Genomic DNA, 15,004 nt, shown 5'->3' on the forward strand with positions numbered 1-15,004 from the left:
ATTAGGAAAATATCTTAATTCAAAGTTAATAATCGCTGACACAATGAAGGAAAGAAGTCATCGCTCATGACCGATTCCGAAATGTTGAATAGTGTGAAGAGATTCAATGTGACAGAATTTAAAACAAATGAATGTAGCCAAGGAAAAGGCAGCGTGGCATAGGAAAATGTTGAAGAATGGCAATGTGGCAAGAAGAGGCAATGTTGCAATGCATCTAGTAGTTTATTCGAGAAAATAGGGAGGTGGGGAAATGCAGAATGGAAAAACAATATAGGGAGATATTTTGCGAAGGAAAAGCAATCGGTGACGTTGTAAATGGCAATGGAATATAAAAGCTAAGAAATAACAGTGAAAAAGCTATAAATTCTTAAAACATATAAATCCAAAAATGAAATATTGAAAATATTTAAAATATCTGCTCTGTAATTGCGTGCCAAGTTGCACGCGATCTGTTCGTTCGTGATGCCCAGTAATGAAGACGGGTTCCTTTTTTTTTTTTTTTTCATTTAGCGTTCTTATGGTAATATGAGAGTGTAGGGTGGAATTGGCGAAGTATTCGCAGCATTTTCGTCGGCCTCTTACAGATCTCTGCCATTCGCTGTTATATACGTACATAGCGTTGTTATTTTAGATGAAATATTTTACTATTTGTGTGTCTGCGACTTTAGTCAGCATTTCCTGTTGTTTACAGGAAATCCTAACTCCTGGGACAATAGGAAATCGTGGTCGATGTAAATAGCGAACGATAGAATTTTAACGACGAAATGTATCATAAAAATGGAAGGAGTTCTGTTGATGTTATTGTTCATCATTGTGTACGATGGTATGGCACGGCTCTTGAATTCAGTTCCCCTTTGGTACGGTACACCGAGAAAGTGTTTTCGACTGGTTCGAGTCGACCAACGCCTTATAAGTGAATTTGGTAGGCAGAAAATTTGTGTGGCAATTCATCGTATATGTGTGAATGTGTGCGAGTGTGTGTGTGTGTGTGTGTGTGTGTGTGTGTGTTTGTGTGTGTGAAAGAGAGAGAGGAGGCTTGTGCACGCCTTCCTCGCCGCTTGACAACCAGTGTAGGGGGATTTGAAATGGATTTAGTGGGAAAATATAAACTGGTGGTCAACATGAACCAATATCTATATTAGGAGCCAAACTTAGCAATTCAGAAAAAGTGACTGATAGAATCAGCATCAGGCTTTAAAAACTAAGCACCGAAATCGACTCAACCGTTCAAGGCAGTGCCCCAGTATGGTCGCAGTCTAGTGAGTAATAGAATAGCAAAATAAGATCATTTCAGGGGAATTTAGTTGCTATTTCTAGCATGTTGGGCGACCGGTAAGAAGCCTCTGACTTGATAAATCCACTCAGAGTTCAAAGTTTATTGAATAAAGATGTCTGAGGAGAGAATTTCCATTTTAAACCACCAAAGTTATTTTATTAACCACAAAAATAATTTACTGTGACGATGAAGAGCACCGCCGGAATCAGGAGAATGTTTTTTCAATAAATCAATGTTTGAAATGGTTTATTGGAGGTGGGGAAGAAGCAAAAACCATGACCGAGTTTGAAAAATTGTATGTGGCAGAATTTGAGACAATTCACTGTAGCGAAGCAAAAATCAATGTAGCACAACAAAATGTGGCAGAGAGGCATTGTGGGAATTTTATTGAGTGTAGCAAAATGTGATTTTATTAGAAAAACAAAGATGAATGGAGAATTTGTGGTTTGATCTATATATTATACATTGTACAATAGACGAGCCAGTGTTTGTCTCCAGCCTACACAAGATGTTGTAGTACATGCAGAATTCACTGAAGTCAATGGAGGCGATGTACTCACTTCACCAGACATCGTAGAGCTACACTGTTCTCTAATTATTGTACAACATGTGACATTCACACCAGAACGTATGTGTAGTGTAGACATGGCGATGTACCGTATATAGAGTGGGCATTAAATATTGTATTACACGGACAACGTCCGTCAGAGACGATGTTATGTAGCCCTAATGATTTTCTACATGTAATTAAACATTATTTATGATTATTTTAACTGATTGAGTCGAGTGAAAGTAGGATAATTAACAATGACCATTGCAGCCGGACCGAGGCTGATGAGGTCGATGCTGTTACAGATGAATACGTTCTGGAAAGATATGAGCAGGGAAGAAGAGATTCTAGTGGGATTTCGTGTTCTGTGGAGGAAGGACTGGGCGTAGGGGTTAGTAGGGTGATTGAACACAAGAAGGAGGAGAGGTAGAAGTACTTCTCGTTCACAGGAAATACTTGAAGCGTAGATGTATGAGACCAAACAGCTCCGAGGAACAAAAGCCATTATAGTTGACAAAGAGAGAGAGTGGGGAGGCGTCACGTGTGTCGGTCAGAAGCTGCTGCGATGTGTCTTTCAGCGATTTCTACTGAGGGCTACACTTGAGCTTTGTAGAATATCAACAGTTGTTGCGGGTTGAAATATTTTCTTGTCCTAAAAGGAAGAATTAGTCCTTGGGATGCAGTCCGATTTTAAAGATGTGTTTTCACCAGGTAAGTTCTTCTATCAGAGTGATATCTATCTTTTACTTTAACTGTGAACGCTTTAGCTGAATGTCATATTTAACTGAGGTGCGGTGTGGTATGTTTTCTTGATTAGAGTAACGATTGAGTATTTTGAGCTGTTAAATAAAACAGGATTGGCATGGCCCGACCAAAGGAGTTCTCAGGGCCTCCATTTGTGGGAGAGTGTATGTTTGATGTAAGATGTCTAAGATGTGTGTGGATGATGCAAGTTGGGGGGGGGGAGCTGGAGAGGAATGAAAGGGGATGCCATCTGCGTAAGAGTGGGATACGCCGTATGCACCTATAAGGATAGAAGGGAGAGAATGGTGAGTAAAATCCCTGGGGAACATCCAAGCTGACTGAAAGTGGGGCCGAAAGAGCTTCGTCAGCATAACCCACCATGTTGCGATCGGATAGAATGCTACCAATCCAAGAGATGGGAGACAGATGAAGTCCGTAGAGTGGTCAGTTTTGAGAGGAGATTTGTATGCCGGTTACAATGAAAGGCTTTTACTGTCAAGAGCCACGACATTGCTTTCATCTAAAGCAAGAAGCAATCGGTGCGTGACATAAAAGAATTAGTCATCAGTAAATCTGATTCTGGAAGCCGCAACGATGATGGTCAGTGAGGAGGTGGGGGAGGAGGTGATTATTGATGACTGATTCCAATACTTTGAAAATGTTGGAGGAAATATTAATAATAATTACTAACGTAAAAAAAAACACAAACTTGAGGGAAGTTTCAGTTAAATTATCAAGAAGGATAAAAGGCTAAGTTGACTTTGGTGACATTTGAACACAGAACAAAGTCTGCAAATGTCAGAGTAAATTCCCGTCGAGAGTCAGCGATTAAATAGTTTGGTGAGGATAAGAACAAGATGTGCAGCTGAACACGTGACTAAAATGGAAAGGACATTGTCCCGGCTGTTCGCCGTGTATATATGAACCGGTGTAGAAAACCACAACACCAATCCCATCACTATATATACGGATATTATATCTACATACATACATACATACATACATATGTGTGCGTGTATATGTGTATATATATATATATATATATATATATATACCCAGAAACTGCAGTCCGTGCGTATCACTTAGGTTGACGAGGGAAGGATGACCTCCTTTTGCAAATACCGATAGGACACAGAAAGTGTGTCTATAGCCAGCTGGGGAAGATGTTCTCCTGGGGCTAAAAGCTACAGTAACATCCACCCTTAGTGGTTAGCCATATTGAGATGGCAAATATACTTCATATATATATATATATATATATATATATATATATATATATAGTCAAGATAAAACTCTGGGTTTCAGATGCCGAAGTGGTGTTGTGGATTTCCACTTCGGCATCTGAAACTCAGAGTTTTATCTTGACTATTGAGTAATTGTAACATATTATTTTATAGAAAAATTTCCTCTATTTACATAATATTGAGGTATCTTTCTTTCTTTTGTTATCTTACCGTTTTTACCAATATATATATACATATATATATATATATTATATATATATATATATATATATATATATATATATATATATATGATGTATGATATATGATGTATGATATATATATATGGTGTAAACCAGACATTAACAATGTACTACATATATATTCTATATTATGCTATTATACTGTAGTATGTGTGTGCAACACTTGACCATGTAGGGCTTGTAGAAAATGTGGTGTACAGACATGAACAGAGTATAATACCGTGTATAAAATAGAAGTAGTAATTGTAATTTGTGCGTACCATACATGAAGTATATACAGACTTCAGGCAGACAGGCAGACAGACAGACAGACAGACAGACAGACAGACAGACAGACAGACAGACAGACAGATAGATAGATAGATAGATAGATAGACAGAGTGGGTGTGGTGTGCACCTGACAGTGTACCAACAACGACTTCACTGTACAGTGTTCCGTGTATACTAAATGACTAGCAACTTAGTTGTTATTTTAGTGATGCGAAGATAAGGAAACTCCAGAACAGAAGACTCTCAGATCAATGTTTAAATTTTGGCAAATTCTAATATTGGTGCGTTTGGATCGTCTGTATTCTATGATCGGTACTTATTCCATCGATTTGAAAATGATTAAAGACTCTTTGATAGGTTTCGAACTCAAAATTTGGTTCTACTGAACTGAAATACTATCTACTGTTACTGCCAGTCTGCAAGTCAAAAGTTTGTTCAGTATAAGTAGAATGCCTTATAATATGCATGAACCGTTGCTAACAACCAACGTGACAAGGACTCACTTTGTGTCGTAAATATTTTAGTAGAGTTCGGCATTGCTGCAAGTCAGAGGCGTAAACTCTTGTCAGTGAAAGAATCCATTTTGCTTTCCTTCAATAAAGAAAAACCTGAATACATCGACGAATAATATTTTATTTTTAATTCAGGTGAATCCGACAGTATTATGAGAAGGTAAAAGATTGTTAGATGAACAAATATAATTAATAATATATTTGTCACATTGAAAAATAGATGAGTATCAAGAATTCTAAACGTAAGTTCACTTCAAATTCCATATATTTTTAGCGATGATGATTGGGTGTCTTTGGAAATAGGTTTAAAAAAACAACTTGTTCGCTGAATAGTAATGTATTGTCCTCATACCTCTATTAATAATCTTAGCAATGTTTGTATTATACAGTTTTTCCTATATTTTCCATTTTCTGAAGCACGTTTTTAATTATTCTATTAAATCGGTTGCACCTGTTTATATAGTATTTTTCCGATATATTGAGCGTTTCCATAAAACTGGTTGAACCTGTTACAATAGATTCAATACAACCTCGCTTTTCCATTTCATCGGTTTTATTTTTTTTATTTCATTGAATTACAGAAATACAATATCTCTTTTTCTTTGATAAAACCAGATATTATAGCAACCTAATACATTCTGAACTTAATTATAAAAAATAGTATCATATATTTCTTTTTAATTCCATAATTCATGAATAACAATGGAAAGAGACGATGTTAAATTAATCTCGTTTTAAATTTAACTTTTTACAAAAATATTCCAGTGACTTGACAAAGTAATTATTAATCGCTGTTGTTTAATAAATGGATTTCAGCAATTTTTCATCGTACATCTAGCTTGATAATTACTAATCCATGTGGCTTTTATAATTAAATTCTTTGTATTGTGAATTGCAGATGAACCATTTCCTAAGAACTAAATCACTTCTTGCAGGGCAGCTGTACCAGAAGCAAAGAAATTATTTCCTAGTAACCCGAATCAAGAACAACTTAGTTCGCAGACGCTCTTGGAAACGTCACACCATCCAATCCCTTGGTTCCTATAAAAATTCGTGACCGTTCATCTCAAGGAAACTTCTACCCGATTCCTGAACTTGCTATGATAGCAGCCAGATCCTCAAATCCCCCCCTTACTGTCTTAAAAAGAGAATACGACTGTGTGTCGTTGGCCAGCTGGAGGAGATGTCTTCCTGGGGCTAAAAACAACAGTAACACCGTCCTTTATAGAACCGCCACATTTAGTTGGCAAATATATTTTACGACATTTAATTTTTATTTCTAAATATATAAAAAAAAATACAGGATAGCCATAGCAAGAACACTTTTTTTATTTTAGTTCTCAATCAAGACAGACCTGGAGCTAGGCAACAATCGTGGTTTAAGCTTAACTCTCTCCACTATAAAACAGATCGATGTACAGCCGCCACCACCACCACCACCACCCTTTCTTTTTCGCTCACGATTTTGGTCTTTTCAGTTCTTTAATTTCATTTTATTCCTCCTCGACAGTTTTATTGTATAAAGGCGTCATACATATGTCGAGATATTTACTTCAAAAGTGGCTCACGGGCCGCAGTACTGTTAGTTGCTTTGTCTGTCTTCTCTGAGACATAATTTTACCTTTAACAGAAAAATGCATGAACATCACAACGTACCATTTCCCTTCCTCCAAGACTCTTCCTTTTAAATACCAACCACACTTCTCCAAGAACAACCAACGATGTATCCATGCCGCATGGTTGCAGTCTTCGTTGTTGCTTCAAGTCACATCTGCTGCCACCCATGGCCACATTCTGTGTGCCTTCAGAGTTGAAGAAACTATGGCAGTGACGATATTCCATTCTCTATGATACCCCGATCGCTTCATCAAAACGTTCTGTCTTTGGATCTAATAAAAATCAAGCCTCAACTTAGGCCAGACATATATTAATAATTGAAAGCTGCGCCGGGTGGTCACTTTCTCGTTCTTTGCTTGGTAGATCAGTGACAAGGTAGACTTAGACGCCTGGAGGTATAGCAGAAATAAGGTGGAATGATTAGAATGATCTGCGGGTCTGACCATACTTTGAGGTACGCGTCCCACGGTGATGTTGCGGGATATCGCTTACTGGCCATTAAATCTTGACCGTTAGCCATTAAATCTTGATTATCTACACAAAGCCCGCCTGAAATTTAGTTTTCACAAAAATGTTTAAAACTCGTCAACAAGCCTCCATCTGGTTTAATCTGTCGGTTTTAACGGCCAGAAAGGAGCAGACTGGCACCAGCAGAAAGTTTGTGGAGCCACAGGTGAGAGTTGTGTGTCAGGTGGGAACCAATGGTAAATGAGTTGTCTGGAAAGGAAGTTAGTATTGTGTCATTGACATTTCAGCGGACGTTTTCCTGGATCTGGTTTTAAAGAATGGTTATTAAGACGTTACGTTGTTGCACTCAATCAGTGAACCAGTATCAATCACGTCGATCGGTCAATCACATCAATCAACAAATCGTGTCTTTAATCAAATCTCAAACCTTATAATTGCTGCTGCACGAGAAGCACGAACACCAAACATTTTCATTTCATCTCCGATAAAATTCTAAAATAACAAAAAGCACTTATGAAATATTGGTTAAGGGCCGGCCAGTGTAGCGTGACGCTAAATTCTCAAGGTAGTTGGTAATCTAAGACTTTGGAATAAACATTCAAACCATAAACACACTTGGTTCCATTCTATTTCGGTGGCGGAAATATCACAGACTACCTAAGAGCTGAATAAGTTCTCACGCATATCTGTGAGTATAAATGAGTGCATATTAAGTTAGATAAGCTAGTGGTTGACTATTAAATTAAACTTACAATCACTTATACACACGTGTGTGTGTGCGTGTGTGTATGTATGTGTGTGTGTGTGTGTGAATAAATTAAGGGTTCCTGTCAAGTTCCATGTATAATAAAAGATACTTAAACGCAGTGTGGTGTAACTGGTAATGAGGTCACCTGATAAATGATATCTACGTGGTCCTATTCCCATTAGAAGGTTTTATTTTTGATTTACGGTTTGTATTTAGATATAATGTTTAGTGTGTGAGAGAAAGAGAGAAAGACAGAGAGAGAGAGAGAGAGGCGGAAAGAAGAGAGACAAACAGACAGAGAGAAATAGAGGGAAAGTGAAATTTACCATTTGTTTGCAATATGCTGCTCCCCACACACATACGGGTGAACAGTGGTAAACAACAGCTTAGTGACTGAGGGCTACTCCGTTTGAGGAGGATGCTAGCTATCCAATGAAGTTACGTAACCCCTAACGCCATCGGGAACAATCCTTAGCGCCTAGTTTGGGGCCAGTCTAACTCATATTGCGACACAAGTTATATTTGCTTTTTTCAATCCAGGATTTCCTTTTCCCTCTCTCTCTCGCCAGAGTGTTGTGGTAACCAAATGGACAGAAGGACTACCTTGCTCAAAGGTCAGAATCCGTTTTGTCACCTTACAGGATTCCAACATTGTTACACTGTATAAGAAGGAAGACAACAGAAGCGATTGTAATTGCAGAGATACGCCTCATAGCTTCAAGAACATGTAGACAGAGCATATGATGGGTAATAATGCGCTTTTGTAGCAAGAGGTGCATCAAAGGCATATTTCAGTAACTCCAACAAAAGATAATAGACTTAGCCTCTGTATTTAGCGGTCAATGATCTCGCAAAAGTGTTTTACGCCCTTGGCATAGTGGACAACCTGTTTAAGCTGTTAACTGTTAACACTTACTGGATGCGGTCTTAAGCTGCTAAGCGTTATTAGGATTTTGTACGATGGATTAATGAGCATTAGAGAGTGACGGAATTATGTCCAAAGGATTTGGAATGAGAATCGGAGTTAAGAAAGGATTTTGTTTCCTTTTCTTTGAGCTGCTCCTGAAGCTGGTATTCAAGTCCTCAACGAACCAGATCTAACTCTACTCAAGATTGGGACAGCTCTTCGATATGAATAGATTCTTAAATGGATAGTTTCTCAGGAGTTTACAACCGGTGTTATCTCGTAAGAAGATCCAAATCATGACACAAAGAATTCAATCACTTCTTTGTAGAAAGGGCAAGAATTTCGGCTTGTTGGGTTTGGTGTAGATCTACAGCATAAAACGGGGCAAAGAAGCAACGGCAAGGAAAATGGGAAACTCAGAAAATATACCCAGGCCACGGTGTAGGAAGCTTATAACTGAGAATAAAACAAACATTATATATATACTCTTTTATTTTTTTCCATATTCCAGTGATCTGAGTGCGGCCTGACTGGAGCACCACCGTGAAGGTTTTTAGTCGAACAAATCGACCCCAGGGCTTATTTCTTAAGCCTAGTACTTTTGCCGAACCGCTAAGTTACAGGGGATGTAAACACAGACACAAAGATACTCACATAGATTTAGACATACATACATACATACATACATACATGTACGACGGGCTTCTTTCAGTTTCCGTCTACCAAATCCACTCACAGGGCTTTTAGTCAGCCCGAGGCTATAGAAGAAGACACTTATCCAAAGTGCTACGCAGTGGAACTGAACCCGGAACCATGTGGATATCTATATCTTCGTGTGTCTGCGTGTGTCTTTATTACTCTAAAGTAGTCTTTGTATCGTACATTAACCATAATTCGTCCCGAAAACCAATAAATGCCGACTTCAATTTAAACCATTTTCTATTAAAGATTCTGCAGTAGTTATTATACATTTGCAAATCGACAATATTTAATTCTAAAGTTTCATAAGACAGGGTCACGTGGTTTATAACATGGAATCAATAAGCAAATTGAATTTCAATATGGAACTGGTTCTTCTTTTATTTCGTACCAAGACAACTATAAATCCCAGTACCAAATTTTAGTTTCGGAATGATGCCACCCCGCTCACTAGGTGAGCAGGCTGGTCCGTTGAAAGGTAACCCGCTCGCAGCTGAGCGGACTGGGGCAACGTGAAATGAAGTGTCTTGCTCAAGATCACAACGCGCTGCTCGGTCATGGAATCGAAATCAGGATTGTGAGAACAACACACCTAACCACTAGGCCACGCGCCTATGTCTCACACACCTGTTTGAAATCGAATAACATTCTAATTTAATTTTTAAAATATATCGCTACTCAAAAGTGAAAGTGAAATTGCTTCGTGTAAGAGAAATACCAGATCTGAGAGCAGAAAGCTTCCCTATTAAGTGGGAGTGAGAGCAGGCGTAGGCTTTCTTGTATAAGAATGAGAGCGATAAGAAGAGTGAAGATGTGAATTGGTGATGTAGAAGAGTCGCCATGTAAGAGAGGATCTCTGAGGAATATACTTCAGTTGGTAGAGCAGGTGTGAGTAAACTAGCATAAAATGATATTTAAAAAGAAGGAAAGACCATCAGCTCCCGTTTAGATTTATTGGTCCGGCTACGTCTAGCTAAGGAGACACATTTCGAAACACCGATATCCTAGATTCCTTTCTACTAATGAATTACTTATGTGATGAACACTCGTCGTAAAGGAACTATTTCCCTGTGGCGAACGGAACAGCGATTGACATATTTGCGTTCTAATCAGCCGAAATGTATTAAGAATAAGTCAACGTTTCGAATCTCACTGTTCAGCGAGTATAAAAGGATTTATTAATTTGATCCCGGTTTGGATTCAAAGAATGAAATATATACTCCAATATTTGAGCTTATGTGTTTTATATTTAGAAGCAAAATAAAGAGATAAATATCTTATATTTGACCAAAATGGCGACTTGTAAGTTAAATTATCGATTTTATTATTGTTAGTAGTAAAATAATGTTGCTTGCGTCTTTTGTATTTCTTCAATTCTGTTTAGAAGATGGAAGTTTGAATTTATTTCTTTATTTTTCTAGAAATAAACTGAAGTATTAAAGTCTGAGAAGATATTACGGAATTGTTCTGGAAGAGACTCTGTGGCTTTGTAATACCAACTAGAAGAAACTTGTGAATGTTTTACGTGATATTTCGAACACAAACGGCAGCTTTGCAAAATACTTTATTGATTTCAATACTTTATTCAACAAAACATCTCCAACTCTTTTGTCGTGTCTGTCGGCAGATCAATACATAACAAAGCAACTCGAATCATTACCGTGGCCGAAAGACAGAGACGGCGGCATCGAGCCAATGTTTAATAGTTGTGGCAGACTCGCTGGGGTTTGTTTCCTATAAATATTTTAGTGGCCATAGTATTTCAAACGTGATTGTAACCATCTAAAAATAACAAGTTGTAATGTAAAACCTTTATTTCCTTTTGTCTTTATGGAAACAATAAACGAAAGTTAGAAACGTAAAAATCACTGAGCGAAAACTGTACCTGTATACCATAATCAAATTAGATCTCCTGCAGGTAAGACAGTAAAACATTGCCTGAGATCTGCTAAGATAATATGAACTCTGAAAGATCAATAGATTTTTGTAAACTATTTTGATATTTATTTATAGTGAAATATTTAGCAACCATTGCTGTTCGTATAAAGGCATTGCTAAAGATAACAGAGGAGAGAGCCGAGACATTCTACGTGAGACGACCAGCTAAAGAGACCATCGTTTATATCCTGTCACCATTAATGTGTTATATTCATGGAATGAAGGGTGAGACTAAATTTTTAACTCATTTGTTTCGGTTCTCCAGTATTTCTAAGATTTCTTCATTCAGTTACTGCAAAGATGGCAGAAATACTAGAGCTCTGCGATAAATTTAATGTTTCCTACAATTTGCCTCATATATTGATTCTATAAAAGCAAATTCTATGAGTTATTTCTATAATTTCAGATTTAAATCATCCGACAAAGAACATGGTGTCTACTTCGAAACATCACTTCTTATTCATAAAGTGCAATCACGAATTCCTCTTCATTTCCTGTGTTTCTGTCTCTTTATTCAATCTCTCAGCAATATTTGACTTGTTAAGATGTTCTGGTGAAATTTACTTCGGTTTAGGATGTGTTCCCACGACCAAAATATGGATTTTATTACCCTAATTATCAGTAATCTAGATGAAAGGAAAACGGATTTCCGCTTGTTAGCTCGCTTTATTTTTACATCAGTAGAAGTAAGCTAAAGGATTGTGGTTGGCGAACATAAGGAGTCGTGGCACTTAGCTACAACTCGTTAGACTCCATGTTCAAATTGCACCAGTGTCAACTATAACTTATATTCTTCTGGGTCCATAAAATAAAAACAACCAACCAAGTACTGAGTTCGCTTCAATTATCCATCATCCCACCCGCAAACATGTTGCATATCGGTACTTTCTACATTAGTCAATTTTATTGGGTTGAAACTTTTACAGGGATTCAAACACCCTAAAATATTTATTTTCGCATTAGTTGCCAAAATTTTTTATTGAATTTCTCAAACAAAAATATCAGATTTAAATCCAAAACTAAATCAACTTTTGTGGAAAAGCATTCTTAACACGGGTAAATAATGGTTTTATAGTTTAATTAGGAATTTTAAAATTTCACAAACGCCAATCCTAAAGATACCAGGTAAGACCATGAGTCACTTTTTAAAATGTCAAATTATAAGATAACTAGTAGTATTGCTCGGCGTTGCTGGGGTTTGTTTCGACCCTTTAGAATTGGAATTTTTGAAAAGTAAAAATTTTGCATTATGTAGCTTGTTATTCTCTTTAAGTGAACATTTTTCTGGTTGAAATACACCGAAAAATGGCGACACAGCAGTCAAAAAATCGTTAAAAAATAGGGATTTTCATAGAAAATAAAGCAGCTTTTTGGTGTAAATAATTTTTGGTGTTAACATGGTCCGATTTGAATTTTTTCTTCTACAGAAGGAAGAGCAAGCCTTCTTCTATCATACTCTCAATTTTGGTCAACTTGCACTGCAGGGTCTCAGAGGAGATAGTGTTAGTTGAAGGCTACCAAACCTGCCATACACAGACAACCTCAGCTTTATATAGAGGTAAACAGGATTTCGAAGGCATTAAAATTTAAACAATATTTAGAAAATAAATCTAAAGTCTGCCAGATCATTAAGAAAGCATAGCAAGAAATTATGGGAAGAATCGGTGAAGGACAACTTCGCACCGAAATGTTTTTGATGGTGTCTTCGTTAAGAGGTAAGTAGAGAAAGGCGATGGGTGATTTGAATGTAGCTCGGTTGTACTTCGAGCTGCACACATTAATATAGATTGCAAATGATTCCTTTGGCTAAATAAATACACATAACACAAATTTATGTTTCGATAATGAAGAGAAAAACCACGCTTGAGGACAACTGTCGGAAAATAATGAACTTTTAATTATAGAGGAGAATGTTGCATGACAGGAACTAGGAACTGAAATGCTGGGGGTCTTGTCAGTGCGAGAGTGGAGTGTTTGGAAATGAAAATCGAAACATCATATGGGATTCTGTTCACAGAGAATCCACCCCTGTCTCAGCAGACAGCTTCGATGTTGTAGAAAATAATTTAGCTCAGTTCTCTCACCGACAATATTACCGCCACAAAAACATATTTACAATACAACTTTTAACCTTTAAACACGGGGAAAAAAAGACGAAAACAAGAATCTCGCTCAAGGCTAGAATATGTCATAACAGACAGTCACGTGTATTCTGTGGAGTTAGGTTTTTTTTAAGTGTGTGTGTGTGTATGCTTGTGCATCAGGTTTCTTAAACAAGATGTTTGTACAGCTAAAGTCATTTCGAAAGCTATTAAAAACGAAATTTTCCAAAGAGACTCATTTGGTTCGTATTAAATGTTTAAATTCCTTCTACGCTGGGTTTTATCTAATTTATATAAACAAAACCTTGAAAACATGTAAATAGCCTTCAACTTTCCCTCGCTCATTATTAAAAAAAAACTTAGTTTATAAAAAAACAAAAAGCCAGCTTTGTGCCCCTTGGAATCGATGTGAATTAATAGAAGACAAATATTTTCGATATTAGGAAAACCAAAATTTCACTTTGGAATATTCAGCCTAAAACAGCCGGATCCACCGGTCTTCGTGATTGTTTTACTTCACGAGGCATATTTCTGGTTTATGGTTACTCTGGTGGTTGGTGTATGCAACATTCAACACTTCCGTGAAGAATTTCCCGCCGCCACTCGATATAAATCTTCCTTTGATATGAAAGAATAAACTTTATTTGATTATATCGAAGCTGTACAAGCTCGAAACCTTCGTATATTCGGTTGTATCTATTTCCAAACTATGGAACTGGAATGGAGTTTAGTTTCGTTTTTGTTTTATTTTGTTTTATTGCTGAAGTGCATCGACGAAGATGTTTCTCGAAAAATCTTCCCAATAAGCAAAATATTAGCAACAATACTTGGAATTAGTTTGAAAGGAAGACTCATAGAAATTACTGATACACGCTGCTTCCATTAGCAGCAGATTCTATTGATTTGTCTAGATTTAGCTGAAGAAAAACTGAAAAGTCGTCTAACATTATAATTAGTTGATATTGGTTCGTTCAATACGAAAGTATTCAATTACGAATGCTCTTGAACGAAGGAGAAAATGATTGCTTCTTGTCAAAGCCAGATTACAATCCATAATCCGATGAAATTCTGAATACTTTTGACAATAACAATATTCAAACGCTCTTGTATTCTAATTCTGTTTTCAAAATAGCAAAGTCAGCTGAATAAAAAGGAATTTTATTATGTAATATAGGTTAGACATATAGATAGACGTCGAAAGATCTGTTTTGCTAGACAAATACAATGTTACTCTCAGAGGACAACCTACGTAAATAGGTGTGTCTATGAGAGTAAAAGTTTCTTTGTAGTTCTGTAGACACACCTAATTTTAAATGTTTATATTCAAAGAAATGCTTCTATTGGTAACTGTGAGGTTTCTTTGAAAGTAATTGATTAGTTCCCGAGCAGAGCTAAATAATGTATCCAGTTGCAGTCTACAAAACAAACAATGTAAAATAAACATCTAATCATTATTTTCAAATTTTGTACAATTCCACAGTTTTGAAAGTGAGGATTACAGAGTTATTGAACGGACCCGGTATATTTCTGACAGCATTTTATGAACCCTAGAGACTTGAAAGGAAAAGTACACGTTGACGAAGTTTTCGCTTAAAGTGTATCTAAATATCGCAAAGTGTTTGGAACTTTACCGTTTATGACATCGTCACGTCTTGATAGAATAAATATGGTGCATCTGCTGACTTTG

General features: G+C 36.9%; 1 long non-coding RNA gene across 1 annotated transcript in view; it reads left to right on the forward strand.

Annotated features, from left to right (window-relative positions):
* LOC118763795 overlaps positions 1-1,154 on the forward strand; it is a 15,500-nt gene extending 14,346 nt beyond the window's left edge. Inside the window, exon 3 of the long non-coding RNA XR_004999540.1 lies at positions 1,070-1,154. This is a non-coding gene — a long non-coding RNA (uncharacterized LOC118763795). The remainder of the gene's footprint in view (positions 1-1,069) is intronic.
* The last annotated feature ends 13,850 nt before the right edge of the window (positions 1,155-15,004 follow it).

Source organism: Octopus sinensis, linkage group LG6 (assembly GCF_006345805.1).
Source record: "Octopus sinensis linkage group LG6, ASM634580v1, whole genome shotgun sequence".
NCBI classification, from domain to species: Eukaryota; Metazoa; Mollusca; class Cephalopoda; order Octopoda; family Octopodidae; genus Octopus; species Octopus sinensis.